The following is a 17,058-nucleotide window of genomic DNA, read 5'->3' on the forward strand; positions in this document are numbered from 1 at the left end:
TATTAAGGCCTGTTTCCTACTGTTCTTCTCTTTCAGGTTCTTTCTTTTCCTTTACCTCCCTGGTTCCTTTCCATTATCCTGGTTCCTGTAGTTATGTCTGGTTGCATACTTATCAGAGTCTGGTTCTAAGATCCACATATGAGGGAGAACATATGTTGATTTTTTTTTCTGAGTCTGTGTTACTTCAGTTAGTATAACAGTTTCTAGTTCCATCCATTTACCTGCAAATTTCATGATTTCATCTTTCTTTACTGCTGAGTAAAACTCCATTCTATAAATGAACCACACTGAGCTGCCAAGTGTTAGAATAGGAACCAGGGAGTCTCTACAATTCTTATTCCAAAAATTCATAGAGGGGGCTGAGCTCTTAAGAGCACTTCCTGCCCTTACAGAAGACCCAGGTTTAGTTCTCAGGCCCTACATGATAGGTAAAAACCATCCATGACTCCAGTTCCTCGGGATCCATTGCCCTCTTATAGCCTCCATGGGCATTGTACAATATGGGTGTTCTTGCACACATGCAGGCAAAATACTCATACGTATTTTTTAAAGTTCATACAATTTTTGTGGTGGTCCTATGAACGAAGGGCCTTAGCTTCTAAGTGTGAACATGTTCAATTAGGTGTTCAGCTACAATTCCTGTATTTGGAGGTAAGAGAATCTGATTTAACAGTTTGGTGTCAAATGTGACACAAGAGTTTTCCCTAACATTTTGTAGGGCCTAGATCAGGAGGGTCATTAGAAACTGTCATGTTAAATGTGTAAATATTAAGTGCTGTAAACTAAACATAATACAATAAAATAATTTATTTTCTTATACTTGTGAACAGCCTGGAAGTCCATTTTCAAATTTTAAATTCTTGATTCCATGTACACTGTGCTGAAATGTGGTTGCCCCAGCCTCCTGCCTGCTGCCTTCTCTTACCATTGACTTGTGAATAACCACTCCCTAGACCCATGCTCCAAATCCAATACCTCACCCCCTACACCTGCCCCTTTTTATCATTTGAATCTAGGACTTCAAGACTTAAAGGGGCCCTGGAAGTGAGCACGAGGCTGTTTGGGCATCAGCACCAGGCCCTGGATTTCCAAAAGAAGTCAGAAGAGGGGTATGCTTTGGGAAAGGATGAGACTCAGGTGAAGGAGACAGCCAATATTTCTTCTTCAGATATTGATCCTTGGCTAACTCTAATATCAGGAAAAATGAGTACTCTAGTACCTCACTATACCTTATTAAGAGTAAGGCTTGTTAGCTATATTAGCAAATAGGAAAGGAATTTGATACTCACTGGCTTTATTGTACACCGACTCAGAAGTGATTAAGATTATCTACATATTGCCTAGGGAAGAAGAAAGCAGAAGAAAATTGTCTCAGTAGCACTGTATAGCCTAAGCTATATTTTCTTCTTTTTCTTGGAGTTGAAATTGCTTGTTCTTCCTACAAATAAAAAAATCAGCAAAGTTTTCATTTTTAAAGGTCAAGTAGGCTATCCATGCCAATTTGGGGTCGGGAGGCTTTTCTCCACATTATTTCTACTTCTTCTCAGGAAAAACCAAATAAAACATCACATCCCTGAAAATGAGTCAGGTTAAAAGTCTGCTAAGCTTTGATTCCATTGCTTTTCCCTCCTGGATTCCTTAACAGCTACACCCGTGTGCATCATCTTCAGGCTCCTGTACAACCCATTCTCTTCCTGAAGTTCTAATTTCATATTTTCTGACCTCAATTTCCACTGCTGAAATTGAGTAGTATGACACCAATAGAATGGAGAGGAAATGACATAGGAATAGATCTCTCAGAATGCAGTCAGTGTGACTCACTGGATATTGGGACTTAGAACGAAAGATGGCAAAGCATAGTTTGTATACAACTAGTTTGAAAATCTTTGAAAATGATATATTTCAAGTTGGTCCTGTGAACTGTGGTTTCTCATTGTCTAGAGAATAAAGGCCAAATCAATTACACATCTCCTCTTTCTGTTCTTGTTTCCTTCTGGCTTCCCATGTTTACTCTAGTTTCACTGTACCATTCCCCTTGTTCTAGAACTCCTAGTGGCACCCTGGTTTCTACAGCTATGATTATCAAGTACGTAGGCAATAAAGTTTGAGCACAAGCTTTTAAATTCAAAAGATCTAGGTCTGAGTTCCATTTCTTAGCTAAACTGTGTGATTGCAGACATTACCTAAGAGTTCTTGTCTCCAGTTTCTTGGATGGCACCCACTGGATTGTGGTAGAGATTAGTTGAACTACTGCAGTTTCTGTAGAGTGTTAAAACTTCCATTGGGGAACTAGAGGATATAACTTGGTAGAGTGCTTGCCCAGTGTGCATGAAGCCCTGAGCTCAATCTACAGTACTGCATAAGTCTATCATCTCAGAAGATGGGAGATAGAAGTAGATGGTCATTCAAGGCCAACCTGAGCTACAGAAGACCTTTTCTAAATGAGCAAGACAAGCGAGGAAACAACCTTCCATGGCTGGTTAACAAAATATGCATTGTGCTCTTAGAGTTTGTGCATCATGAGCCCATCTGTTGCTGTTATGAAGTTTACAATTTGTGCTTTAGAAATACTGAACTATTTAGAGTGTTAATGATCATGATAGTAGGTTCCTGTGTAGGAGAGCAGACTGTATTTACCTTCAAAAAATCCAGCTGAGCTGAGGCTGACCTCTCCAAAGATCATACCCCTTGCTCAGACACAGTCCCCAGTTCACTCCCTCTCCTCATTATGTCTTTTGAATATAATGCAGCTCTGTTCCTCTGTGGGGACCTAAACAGAGCACGCAAACTGGAATAAAAACCTCAGCCTTTGCTTGATAATGAGAACCACCAATTTGTAGCAAGCTCCTCAAAACACAGAGCTCCCCATCCTTTCAGGAAGACAGGTTGAAGGAGACCTAGTGCCAAGGCTGGTGAGTGGGCTAACAAGCACCATTAGCACAAAATGGAAGGCCTCAGGAACTACCATGGAAGCTGGGTAGAAGGGAGACATGGTGTGGGAATTCTGATCCTGGATCTTGGACAAAGAGGCCCAAGTGTTCTGGGCATAGGAGGAAGACTCCTGTGGAGTCAGAATCTTGGAAAGATTCTCAGGAGCAGCTTCTGCTTCAGAACTCTGAGCAGCCGCAAAGCAAAGAGTCTGAAACTTGGGGCCTCCATGTTGCCCTGACTGAGGACAAGACCATCTGATGGTACGAATGTAATCCAGGCTTATGACAATGGTCCTCGGTGAAGCCTATAGTTCTAGTAGTTGAGGTTTTGAGATGAGGGGAGGGAAGGATCAAAGTCAGGTGACAGGATAGAGAATCTGTGAGATACAAGAGTGATTGAAACTCTTGATCATTCTTGAGTCCTTAAAGAGTTTTTATTGTTTGGGGTTTTAGGCATGAAAAATACTAGTTACTGCTCTGTCCAGAAGGCCTGGGGAAATCTGTAGGAAGAAACTGTGGAGTTCACATGTCTGTATTCTCCTGTTGGTTAGACTATGAGGGCTTTGAACATAGTCATATATCTATTACTGTCTCCAATGCTGAGCAAGAATGGCCTGTAGAAGATGGTTCAGTGAGTGTCTCTTTCTTATCTAGAATAAGAAAAGTCTTCATCTGGCAACTGAACACTTAATGCATCTTTCTTATACATAGTATCATTTTTCACTGCTGAAATTTAGTTTACTTCAAGGAAATAATGGTTAGGAAAATTTAGTTCAGCAGGTTGTAATTATTAGCAATGTGTTTCCTATTTCATTTAGACATCTCTTAAACTAGCAGATAACTAAAAAATTATTAAGCTTTTGTCCATTTCATACCACAGTTCTTTATCGAATTTAGACCCTCTCCCCTAATCGATGTCTCCCCAACCCCCACCAGACCTTATGTATTCCGTCATACATATTAAGTCTAGTTAAGCATTTGTACCCAGATGTCCTTTAATGAAAATGTCTTTCATTTCTTGGCTCCCAGTGAGGGCACCTGAGTGGATAACATAGGCAGCTTGGTGACTGGATACTTGAGTGCCAGATCTGGAAAGGCCCTCAGCACTTACTGAGGTTAGATCCGTGGCCTCCTGAGTGCCTCTAGGACAAATTGAGCTGGTCAATGTCCCAGAAGTAATTACTATCAGAGTCATAGCCCAGACCTGGGTGTCCTAATCCGGTGATAACATCACCCAAAACTTCTTTCCATGTTTCTCACCAAAATTTAGAGAAAAAAATTAAGGCATGTGGAACATTACAGAACACTGGGCTCTTTCAATCATAAATTTTATAAACAGAGGTCTGGAGAAGTTGTATGACTTATTTGAGGGATAACCTCATGGCTGGGGGAAAACCGGTATTAGATTGCTTATTCTCTGGTTTCCCACCCACTTTCTTCTGGAAGATCTGAAATCAGTTGAATCTTAGCTGAAGACAGAAATCTGTCTCAGCTTTAATTGGTGCATGCAGCTTGGAATGGGAGATGATGCCCATCTCCCCATGGCTGCTCCTGCTGGGCTAGGACTCTGAGGAAGAGTTCTACAGGTGCTAGGCTTGGAACCTAGAAAGAACAAGAACCTAGAAGCTTCCAGTCTTCTAGGCAGCTGGATGCAAATAAGCTTGTCAATTACCCAGTGTCTAGCTGGCAGTGGTTATAGCCATGGATCAGAAGATGACAGTGAAACAGTACTATGCTGCATAGAAAGGACATGCTATAGTGCTGAGCTGGTGCTGGTCTTGTACATGAAATTTTCTTTAGCTACAATCACATCTCTTTTCAAAGAAACATCTTTGAATAGAGAAATGTACATGTACATTGCATTAAAAAGCTTTTTCTCAATATATTTTGGCTCCACAATGATAAAATTTCCTTTTTTGGGTAGAAAATTTCTCTGTGTTGTAATAAACTGGTAAAAATACATTTTGTCAAAGTAATTTCAATAGCTCCTAATGGAATGAAATCTATATTCTCTACATCGAACTGTTCATATAGCTAGATCTATGAAAATATTATCACACTTAATAAAGGCTTCAAAATCGCATGTGACTTGCTAGTGTGAAGCAACTACTTCAATTCAAATGAGCTAAGCAGTGTCTCCAGATTCTGATGGGATTATTTATAAATGTAGAGCTAGTTCTTCTTTCATAGTACAGTAGCTGCTCTGCTGTTCCTATTTCAAAGTTAATGCATCTCAGTGATTATGCATATATTTCAGAGAAGATATGCTTGGATAAGAAAAGAGGTATCCATTGGAACCTGTGTTATTGATGTGTTTCAAAAGTTCACCTGGAGTTCTGGTAACAGTCTGGCTATCTAACCATTCAAAAAATTACTTGTAAACATCTAACTGTACACCCAGCTTTATTTATTTACTTATTTGTTTATTTATTTTTGAGATAGGGTCTCAAGTATCCCAGAGTAGCCTTCTGATCTACTCTCCTCCACCTCCCAAGAGCCATGGTTATGGGCATACACCACGATGTCAGGTTTATGCAGTGTTCAAACCCAGGACTCGAACCCAGGACTTCAGGAATGCTAGGTAAACATTTTACTAAGGACATGACATTCTTCAGTACAGGGTACCCAGTTTTATATCAAGAATTAGGTATGCAAAAAATAAATGCTTTGGTCAAGGAGCACAGGATTAACAGAGGAAAATGACATATGCAAATTTTCAGGTGTATTACCATGGAGCACCATGGGAAAATGGTGTCAAAATTGTGATTGTGGAAGGAAAGTTTTTTTTTAATATTTTATTTTTTATTTTTGTTTTTGTGTTTGAGTGTAATGCATGTAGGCATTATGCATGTATGTGAGTGCACCTGTGTTGCCACGGAGGTCAGAAGAGGGCTTCGGATTCCTCTGGAACTGGAGTTAAGCACAGTTTGTAGCCTCCATGTGGGTGCTGGGAATTGAACCCAGGTCCTCTGCAAGAGCAGTCAGTGCTCTTAACCACTGAGCTATCTCTCCAGTCCTGGAAAGAAGTTTTTTTTTTTTCAAAGATCTAAGACATGGAGGATGAGTGAGTCTGCCCTTTGCTACCTAAGAGATAGGTATCACAGAGGATTTGAACAAATGCTGAGTCAGCTTGTGTGTAGGAAGGATCCAATTTAGATGTTAACAAAAAGATGGACTGGAGGCAGACCCTGGAAAATCTATACAGTTACAGTCAGCTTTTCCCCCACATTAGATGAAGGTCTGATGCCAAATCATCTAGGAAAGATACTGTTTCACTGTGGATTGACTATGCAATCCCACACTCTTAATTGAGTGCCCTTAATCATGTAGTCACTTATCAATGTGATTACTATATATGGCACGATCACTAAGCAACTGGTTGTGGCTTCAGAGGCTTGCTTTAGTGGAAACTGAAGGAAACAAAGATGATTAAAGTTTCAAAGTGGTCTGCTGGTTGACCAAATTATGCACGTACATCTACAGACACATATAGATTCTTTCTATAATCCCAAGAGCAGCAGGGAAACAAAGTATAGTGATAGAGAACATGGACTGAAATAATAGGATCCTTCAGGAACTTCATTACACTTAACTCATGCAAAGAGTCTCGGAATTCAGTCATCTGGTTTCTTAGATAACACCTTGCTTCCATCCCTTCCTTCTGTCTCCCTCTCTCCCCTCTCAGATTAGCATCTCTCATTTCCTGACATCATGTTGTGGTAACCAAGAAGGGCAAACTTTCAGAAAGGAGTAAATAACTTGCCACAAACTTTCAGTGCTCCTGGCTTACACAGCGGCTCCCCTCATTCATGAAGGATACATCGCGAGACTCCAGGGACCATGAATGATACATACCTATGTGCACTAGGCTTACACTGTGCTTTTCCTGTAGATATATACATACCTTGGTAAAGATTACTTTATAAATTAGGTGTAGTGAAAGATTAAATCCAACTCTTAATAAATAGGATAATTATAATATGCTATGATAAAAGTTATTTTAAACTTATGAATTGTTTTTGGAATTTCAGTACACTATTTTGGGATTGTGGTTGACTGTAGGTAACTAAAATACGAAAAGCGAAACTATGGATAGGCCGGAACTGCGGTATTATTGTGACTAAGAGCAAAAAGAAAATACAGAATCTTGACCTAAGTACAAAACACAAAGCATCTAGAAGTCTAAAATTACATAAACCAAGAGACCTTGGCACTGTTGTGCATCTATAATAACTGAAAATGATCGTAATCATTCTTCATTTAAAAAAGGTTAAATATCAACCTTGGGTTCAGTTATGATGTGTGCACATTTTAGAATGATTTCCTACTAACATGGCTAACATTAAAATATTCATATTTATGATAGTCTTTCCTCCCGCAAAGCTAGTCCATATAGGGATAGCATTCTCTGGGGAGTCTAAAGAATCTCTCCCATGTAAGTAATAAACTACATACTTAAGTTAGTTAAAGGTGGTGCTCTTAAAGTGAAGGCTATTTTCAGGTTAGACAACTGAAAACCAATTATTATAGGTTTAGACAAATTTCACCTTCCTCATATTTAGCATTCCCTAGGACCTTGGAGTACAATAAAGATAGTTCAAGGGAGGAAAAACAAACAAAAAGCAAGCAGACTATCAAACAAACAAAAGAATCCACATAAATTTGTCACAAATACTAGAAAGACCATCCTGATGCCAATTACTTTACCACCATTGCTGTTTACAATGGTGATAAAGAAATGGTGAAAAAATATGCCTCTCATGCAGTATTTCCTTCAGGGTACCTGCATTGATCTGTGGGCTGCAAAATGTCTAGAGAAGTCCCACAAGGACACCCAAAAATAAAGGCAGATGATGCAGGCGACCTTATTAGGGGAAGTCAGAAGTGAAAACCAAACACTGGTTTTAGTGTTCATTCTTCATCTGCATAACCGTCATGAGTCTGAGTGTTCTGAGCCCATGCTTGTATGCTAAAAATTCATCTAACACATAAACACGTGAACTCATACCTGTTCTACCACCTTGGGCTTTTGGACAGTTTAATACGATAGTTCTGAAGATATCATCTGTTTTACACGCTGGTGGAAAATAGTATTTTTCTCTGTTCTGATATGAATTCTTGTCCTGGCTGGTGACAACATTTGCTAGTGAATCTAGAACAATTTTCTTTTTCAAAGTCTTGTTATGTAACTCAGAATGGCCTTGAACTTGCTAGGTAGCTCAAGTTGGCCTTGAACTTACAATCCTCTTGCCTTAGCACCCACGCCCTGCTTATCCCCTGGTGCTGGTGTTACAGATGCTCAGCTCCAGAGCTGTTTTCAAAAATGTCACATCATATGATTAGATAGAGTATGAAAACAATCACTTTAATCTAGATGATATCCTACAATGATGTCTAGCTCCGAATAGGTTTTCATTGAATATCAAAATGAAAAGCTGCCTGTACATCCACTTCAATTGTTTATAGCCATGTACATGTGCCCTAACCTACTACTTCCCTTGTATAAGCTTTGGAATTCTTTGAGCTAATCATATGTCCCTCCATTCCCTGCAGGAGCATCTTCCCCCAGGAAGGTCTGCTCAGCAGGCTCACACTGCCATGCACATCTGTCTAATGCTAGCAGTGGGACCACATTTTGGCCCCTCAGTGCCAAGTAGTCTTTATTAGGGCTCATTAGTGATGCTAATGAAAGGAATAAGAATCAGGTTAAGAGACTTGAACTTAAAAGCACATGGAATAAAATAGCATAAAGTGCATATAAAATCTTCATTCTGGCCTTTTATACATTTGTGGCATCTGCTTTGACAGGTCACCAAAGGCCATGATATCCTTGAATTGGAAACATACTAGCAAATATTTTGGGGCAGAGGCAGGCAGTTATTGAAAAAGCTTTGACGTCACTATTGCTAAGAAAACCATTTTTCTGTGAGAAGTTCTTTGTGCAGCTGAGACTATTACCAGGGTTTTCTTCTGTGATGTTCTTCGGGCACTTTTGCTTTCATACCCTACAAAATTTTGAAGAATTATTTCCTCACACACTTTAAATGGGCTCTCCTGGTTTTCACTGTAAGTTTGAGAGCATCAATGGGCATAGCAATTTGGTGTATTGTAAATATTGGCATTTTAAAGATCCATCACTCATGACTGTATTGAAAGGAAGCTAAGTGTCACACAACTGCAACATTTTACAATATTTTTATGCTTTGAAGTCATTTTCATTCCACTCCATGTGTAGAATTTTTTCCAGTGCCTGAAACCTCTCCAGGTTTCGTATTTCTGTGTAACCCAAGCTAATTGTCCTCTCCTTTCCTTCCCCTCCCCTTGCTAACCGGCCCCACCACCTACCCAGGCCCTTCAGTTAGCCACCTATCCTTTATCCTCCTCACTCACACGTCCATCATCGGGTTCTTTTTCCCTTCTCCCTGTATCAAGTCAATTGCATTCATGGCTTATCAGCACCGTACAGGGCTTACCCAACATTTGGGTGTAGGGGGAGGGAGAGACAGCTGAGGCAGAATAGGAACATGTAAGGGCAAATGCTGGAGCAATTTATAGTTCATTTAGAAGAGATTATACTTGAAATGCCATCAGCTAGGCACTAATCCAGTCTGAAGTCCCTCTCATAAACATCAGTGCTTTATTCAAAGCCCCCCAATATGATGTACTGCTTTTAAAATTGAGGAAATCTCTGAACAAGTAAACCCTAACTGCCTCATTTGCCTAAGTTTCTAGGATATTTACAGCACTGTAGACGGTATTACTTTCCTAAGCTTTAAAATATTTACTCAGTAAATATTTGCTTAATAATTGGTAACTCAGTAAATATTTATCAAACAAGTAAGTGAATATAAAAACAGAACAGTATAGTGTACACACACGCATTCAAATCAGGGTGCAGTGGAGTAACCATCACCTTAGACATGGCTTTATTTACAAAGCCAACTATTGAATTAAATCATTTAAATATGATAATAATATATCATTAAAAAGTGATACAATAGTTATATACATTTATGGGACACAGTGTGATAGTTCAATACACGTGCATCCAGTGTAATTATTAATGTAAGCAACATTTTCATATCATCCAACATTTTTCATGTTTATGTATTAAAATAATCAGATTTTTTAAACTGGGGTTTAAAAGTTACTGATAATGGAAAGTTGGGAGCACCAGGAATTTCTACAGCTAGGAATAATGCAGCTGGCCATGATTTGAAGGTCCACACTGGACAGTTATCAAATAGAACCTGGTGAGAAACACTAAAGGATGGACCATGGACAGGGAAAATATCTCCAAACTCCTACTCAATGAAAAAGCAGGGATTTCATACCAAGTTTAGGTTTTCTGGTACTTATTCAGCTAGATACTAATGGGGCAGTTAAAAGACCCAATTTTTCTGATACTAGGAAACAAAAGGATTTTAAATTCAGATTTGAATCTTCAAGGTTGCATTATTGTTATTTAAAAATATCTTTAGATTGTTTTCTGCTATTTTGGAAATAAACTTTTCTTTTTAAAAATTTATTTTTGTTATATGTGTATGAATGTTTTGCCTAAATGAATGTGTGTATCCATGTGGTGCAATGCCTACAGAGGCCAGAAGAGGGTGTCAGATCCCCTAGAACTGGAATTAGGGACAGTTGTTAGCCACTATGTAGTTACTGGGAGCGGAAGCTGGGTCCTCTGCAAGAGCATCCAGTGCTTTTAACTACTGAGCCACTTCTCCAGCTGTTTCTCTATTTTTATTCACCAAAAATGATCACATTTCAGCACTTAGATGGAAAGGAATAGACTTGATTTAACAACATCCATTTAATAAAGATTTATGAAGCACCCACAATATATAGCATACTCTGAGGCACCTGGAATTGACCAACACTAGAATGTCCGCTTATGACACTGTAATACAGTTATGTATAACTGTTGCCTTATGAGGTAAAGATAAATTAAGGGAAGGTGCATATGTAAAGGTACCTAACAGCTGCCATTTACTGGCATTCGTGTAGGGTCTGTGCTGCTTTAAACATCCATCTTACCAATTTTTAGAACAAAGCTATGATGTTGGAACTAAATTCTCACCTACAGTTGTGTATTCTGACATTTAGAGATGTTAAGCCCAAAGTCACATCTCTATCATGTAGTAACTTCAGAATTTGAACAGAGGTCTGATTTCATGACTCAGGCTTAGGAGGCAAGTGGTCCTGCCAAGGCTAACAGAGCAATTTCTACAAACAACATAGAGAAGATGCATGCCTTGGGTGCAAGTTTATGCTAAAACTCTACAATTCCTTTAATGCTAAATCCCTCAGCTGTAATTAAGGGAAGCTGATTATGTGTCAAAAGATCTGAATTGAATAACTAACTATTCTTGCACAGCATTTGTAGTCATAGCCGGAAAATATGTAAATTTTTCTGAATGGGGTAGAAGCTGCATGACAGATTCTCTATAGCGTCACAGAAAATAAAAACTTCCCAAAGATTTACCCACAGTAGAGCTTACCCTGGGCACCTTTTCCCACCAGACACAAATTGTCCTATTCCTGGTCAGGTGCCCTCGCCATCCTGCTGGGACTTCACCCCATCCTCTCCAATCTAGGAGCTCCTGCCTATCACTCTGGAAGCTATGCTGGTGACCTGAGCCTGCCTGATGTGGGTTTAGTTCTTTTTCTGCTTATTCCATTATTCCCTCACCATTTATCTTATGACTGAGTTTTTCTAATTCAATTCTTACCACTCCAGTACCCTGTCCTTTTACCCCCTCCCCTTACAATCAAAACTGACTAACAGACCCACTACTTCCCAGGAGACAGGATTTGATTGTCTAATGCACTCCCTTCATCATGGGCATTTGTCTTTTAAAAAAGGGCAATTCTTCATCTCAATGGAATAACTTTTTTTGCAATGAAGTCCAACGTAATTTGATGTGTGAACCATTTGTGGGGATATGGAAAAGACTTTGTGCAAATCCTCATATCACACCACCTATGGATTATCTATATGTAACACCGATACTGAACGACACCAATGTTCTGAAATATGTCGGCTCTTTCAGAATGTACCACGAAGCTCAAGGTCTTGTTCACCTTAAAGATCTTCAGAACCTTAGTTTTCTACGAAGAGCCACATGCCCTCATGGCAGTTTTTAGATCCACATGACATACTCTTCAATGTGACTCAGAGTCTGTTAATGGAATTAAGGGAGAATTGGCAGGAGGGATGTGAAGACGTCCATTGTTATTTAATCTCCACAGATATGACCATTTTGGATAGTTCATAAATAGAGAGAGGCAGCTGTGCTTTTCTGTCTTATCAAGTGGCATCCAGTAGGGCCTGCATGTGCAAGCTTCAACCCTCATTCAAACAAAGTTAGAAAGAAATCAGATCTCACTTAGGAAAAGATCAAGCTCAGGCAAGTCTACATTGTCTTTTAAATCCCTTAGTCTTAATGACTCTCTGTGATGGTTTGGACATGTTAGATGTTGCTTCATGTTTTAAGCTGATAATAGGGACTCTGCAATAACTTCAAAAGGTATAGATGGTGTCTGCTTTTGGAAGAGCGTTACTGCATTTCCATTTAGCTTTTGACTTGTACACTCAGCTATATTATAAAATTTTTATGGATTTACTGCACAGAAATAGCTAGCACCAACTGTAATAAGTTCCCCCATGTCTCCCTTATACAGGCTTTGACTTGCCTTATGGACACTCCCCTGAACACCAGAAATTATGAAAGGAAGATGTTTGTGTTGCTTGAAGAGCTCTAGTACATTATGAAGTCTATTCTTTTGATAAAAGTATGTTGTTTAAAATATATAATACCTTTGAATGCTGAAATTCTTATAACTATTTGTAAGGACTTCATCAAATATTGGCACTCCAATTCTTGCAAACATTCTTTCTCAAAACCTGAGAAAAATGTGTGTGTGTGGGGGGGTGTGGGTGTGCAGATATGCCACCAGCATCACTGTTCTGAACTAAGCTGTAGAATTTCAGGACACTATTCACCATGAGGTCTGTTAATGTTGACCCCTCTTTCAGAAGTTGGGGAGGGAAAAAAATCATAGTTTTTGATGAAGGGATTAGAATCTGCTAAGATAATTCTTGCCTTGTCATGGGAAGTTCTTACTATTTTTCAACTAGAACATTTTGAAGAGATGAAGACTTTGCAGTCCATAGAGTGATTTATTACTGTTCTAAAGTAGCTGCTTCACCCGTTCATTTTCACTCCTGTTGATGCTTGTCTCCTTATTCATTTTCAAAGCACCATTTTATCTAGAGGCTAGTGAAGGAGATGTTGCCTTAGGATTTGGAATTAGGATTTTACTGTGTTTCCCCTATATCAGTACACTGTACTAGTTGTCAATGAGTCTTTGTAAACTGTCCTGGGATCCAACATCAATAATAATATTGACTGTATATAGAAGCATAAAAATGTCAATTTAAAAATAAATGTTTATGTCATAATCTCTCTTTCTGTCTCTGTTGCTGTCTCCATCTCTAAGGAGAAAAAAATGTGAGGTATTGATATATAGTTGTAAATATTAATAGACATGGGAATATAGATGTAAGTTTACATGTTACTTTTGGGAGTTATCACTGTTGTTCCACTGCAGAGAAATAATCAAATGTCCAGAACAGTAATGAGCTAGGCAGGAATATGTTGTATACAGAACAAAATGAATCTTGATTCTCTATACAGTACAAACAAATGAATCACAGGTGGATTGTATCTCTAAATGGGAAAAGTAAGCAATAAAGCTTTTAGAAAAAACTATTTCCAATTTCAAAATTTCTTGAAAATAATAGAAAAAATACTAGCCATAAAACCTTGATGAAGTGGACTGCATTAAAACTAAGAAATTCTGTTTATCATAGCTGGGTATGGTGGCACACGCCTTTAGTCCCAGAATTCAGGAGGCAGATATCAGTGAGATCTAGGCTGGCTTGGGCTACATAGTGAGTTCCATGACATCAGCTGGGCCTACAGGGAAACCCTGTCATTAAAAAAATCTCAAAAAAGTTTAAAAAGGAAAAAGTAAAGGAAAATAAATTCTATTTATTTAAGAGTTAAATATCAAGACACTACAGAATGGGAGAGTTTAGTCACAATGTGTTACAAATTGTAATTATAATTATGCTATATATACTATAAATCATATTACACTATATATAAAATACTATATATATATATATATATGACTTCTATAAGTGAATCACCCAAAGGGAATATTAGTAAAGGACTTGAATAGGCACTTTATGAAGGGAGATAGCCAAGTGACCAGTACATATACAAAGTGGTACATTAGTCATCAAAGACATACAAATTAAGACTCATTGCAATACCACTGTGTCATCACAAAAATAGCTCACATATAAGATAAATGCTACCAAGAAGTCACTAAGATGTTAAAAGACTGGAATGCTCAGTAGCAGGAGTGTAAATTAGTACAGGCATTTTGGAAAATTATTTATGGTGGTGTCTACTAAAACCACTTAAAGAGTCAGCAACTCTGACTATAAACCCAACAGAAATACATTCATAGATTTCAGAAATGATGAGAGCTGTCAAAGTCATCATAGCTTCAGTGGCTCCAACCCAGTGTAGAATAGTTCTACTGTGGTAGAGAGTGAATAAACCCAAGCTGTGCACACACATGGCACATCTACTGAACATAATACTGAGTAAAAGAACCCAAACATAACAAGTGTGATTTCACTGATGTGACACTGAGACATGGATAAAACCAAGATAGGTGGTAAAATCAGGAGGCTGTTATCCGTGGCGGAGGGCAGAGACTGGGAGAAGAGTCAAAGAAACTTCTAGGTGCTGATAATATTCTCTGTCTTGGTTTGGCACTCAATCACATGGGTATGGTCATTTTTTTAAGAATTGATTTTTCTTTTTACATTTTCTTTCCTTGGGACAGGGACTTATGTAACCCAGGCTGGCCTTGAACTTGTTACCAAAAAATGACCTTGAACGCCCAAGCCTCCTGCCTTGACCTCCCAAATGCTGGGGTTGCAAGCATGTACTGCCATGACTGGCTGATGGGCAAGCAACTAAATTCATATGGTTTGTGCATTATTTTGTATGTTAAAGACAATAAAATACATTAAGAAATAACAGCCCCAAACATTCTGAGAACAAAAGGCATTTTATATGGAGTCTGTACTTGAGAGCTTATTGATCAAGTAGTCCCAGTGTCACCCTGCTTTTTTAAAAGGATATTTTTCCCTCTGATTAAACATATGTCTCTGTGTTGAAAACTTTATTTTCTGTTTGGAAGAGAAGCCACTATTGAAGCAAAATGCTTCCAGGCATCTGTTGTGAGTGGATTTCAATGACTCTGAAAGTCTTTCCATTGATAATATAGTATGCTAAAACTTTCCTGTTTCATGCCATTGACTCAAACACTACGATACTTTCTACTACTACAATTCAGCAATGTGCTTATGTTACTCAGTTTGATATTTAAGATGCCAGAGTGGAAATTTCTACAGAAAGCAGTCAAGCTGTGAGATGCCTAGGGGTACCTTAGCTATCATTCGTTTAGTGGGTAGGAAGCTACAATTAAGGAAGGAAAATTGACCAAAATACCCTTACCAAATTCATCAGCATGTTACTGTGGTCTGGCTGGTTCTGGCAGAAATGGCTGTCTGATGCTCAAGGAGCATTTCCAAAGTTCAATCTAATATTAGGCTGGCTCCAGGGTTCTAGGATGTAATTGTTTCATTTCCTCTTTTAGTGACGCAGCTTGTTGTTACTTGGCTGCAAGTGATGGTGATCGTTGCACAGCCTTGGAGACCGTGAGTGCCAGGGGTGATGCACTGGTTTTGATGGTCGTCATGGAGGGCAGCATACATACAAACATGACTGGCGTGTCAGGCTAGACTTAAAAGCTATGCATTCTCCTTTCCTAAAAATTCATCTTAAAACACATTTCCCTCAGGGGTCCTATGTATGTATCAGTTTTAAGAGAGGAATAGATGCCAGCTGAGAAGGCAGTTTCCTATCCAAATCAAATGAAATAATTTGGCAAATGTCAAATGCTTAGTATTTTTAAAGCAATGATGTTAACATAAGTTTTTCACAACACTATACATGTGAACACACATGAAACACAGAAACACACAAAGAAGTGGCCATCATCAAGGAAGACAAATTATTTGGCTGTGTGTGTGTGTGTGTGTGTGTGTGTGTGTGTGTGTGTGTAGTTTTTAACCTTTTAATAGTCATGTATCTAGGCATGACCTGTCTTCAAATTCTGGACTTAAATTTTCATGTGTCTGCTAGATATTTCTCCCCTACCCTATGGCTCCTTCTGTCACTCTGAAATGTAAAATTTAGTGCTTCTCCTCTAGCTCTAACTTGTTTCTTCATTATAGCATTCACACATGACATCAATCTTCCTAGTACCAATGTCCAAGGTTGGAAGTTACCTTTTACTCTTTGTAGTTAAAATTTGCATTTCTCTAATGACTAATCTCTAATGACTGTTGTGATGGGTAGTTTTAGTTGTCAACTTGATACACCTGGGTAGAAGGGGACTCAATAGGGAATTGTCTCCATTGGACTGGCCTGTGGCCATGTCTGTGAGGCATTTTCTTGATTGTTGAGTGATTCAGGGAGGGTCCAGCCCATTGTGGGCAGTGCCACTCCTGGGCAGGTTGTTCTGTATTATATAAAAAAGCAGGCTGAGCCAGGGAACAAGCTAGTAAGCAGTGTTCCTCCATGGCCTGTGCTTCTGTTCCTGCCTTCAGGTTCCTGCTCTGGGTTTCTACCTTGGGCTCCCTCAGTGATGAACTTTGACCTAGGAGATGTAAGCCAAATAAACCCTTTCCTGCCCAAGTTGGTACTGGTCAGAGTGTTTGTCACAGCAATTGAAGGCAAACTAGAACAATTTTTTCCATTGTGCTACTTTGACAAAGTGGTTGTTCAAATATTTTTCTCATTTTTTTCTTGGAAAGGTTATAACTTTCTCCTTAATAAGTGTAAAGACTTCCTTATATATTTTAGACACTTTTTTTAATCAAATACATAGTTTATAAATATACCCTGTCAGTTCATTGCTTATCTCTTTATTCACTAACAATAGTAACTTTAGAAAAGCAGAAACTTTTAAT

General features: G+C 38.7%; 1 protein-coding gene and 1 pseudogene across 1 annotated transcript in view; both read right to left on the minus strand.

Annotated features, from left to right (window-relative positions):
* The window catches only part of LOC103751384, a 6,646-nt pseudogene extending 5,687 nt beyond the window's left edge, over nucleotides 1-959 (minus strand).
* The window catches only part of Cpa6 (carboxypeptidase A6), a 339,815-nt gene that overhangs the window by 257,858 nt on the left and 64,899 nt on the right, over nucleotides 1-17,058 (minus strand). The gene's annotated exons all lie outside the window — the stretch shown is intronic.

Source organism: Nannospalax galili, unplaced genomic scaffold (assembly GCF_000622305.1).
Source record: "Nannospalax galili isolate Female #2095 unplaced genomic scaffold, S.galili_v1.0 scaffold247, whole genome shotgun sequence".
Taxonomy (NCBI): domain Eukaryota; kingdom Metazoa; phylum Chordata; class Mammalia; order Rodentia; family Spalacidae; genus Nannospalax; species Nannospalax galili.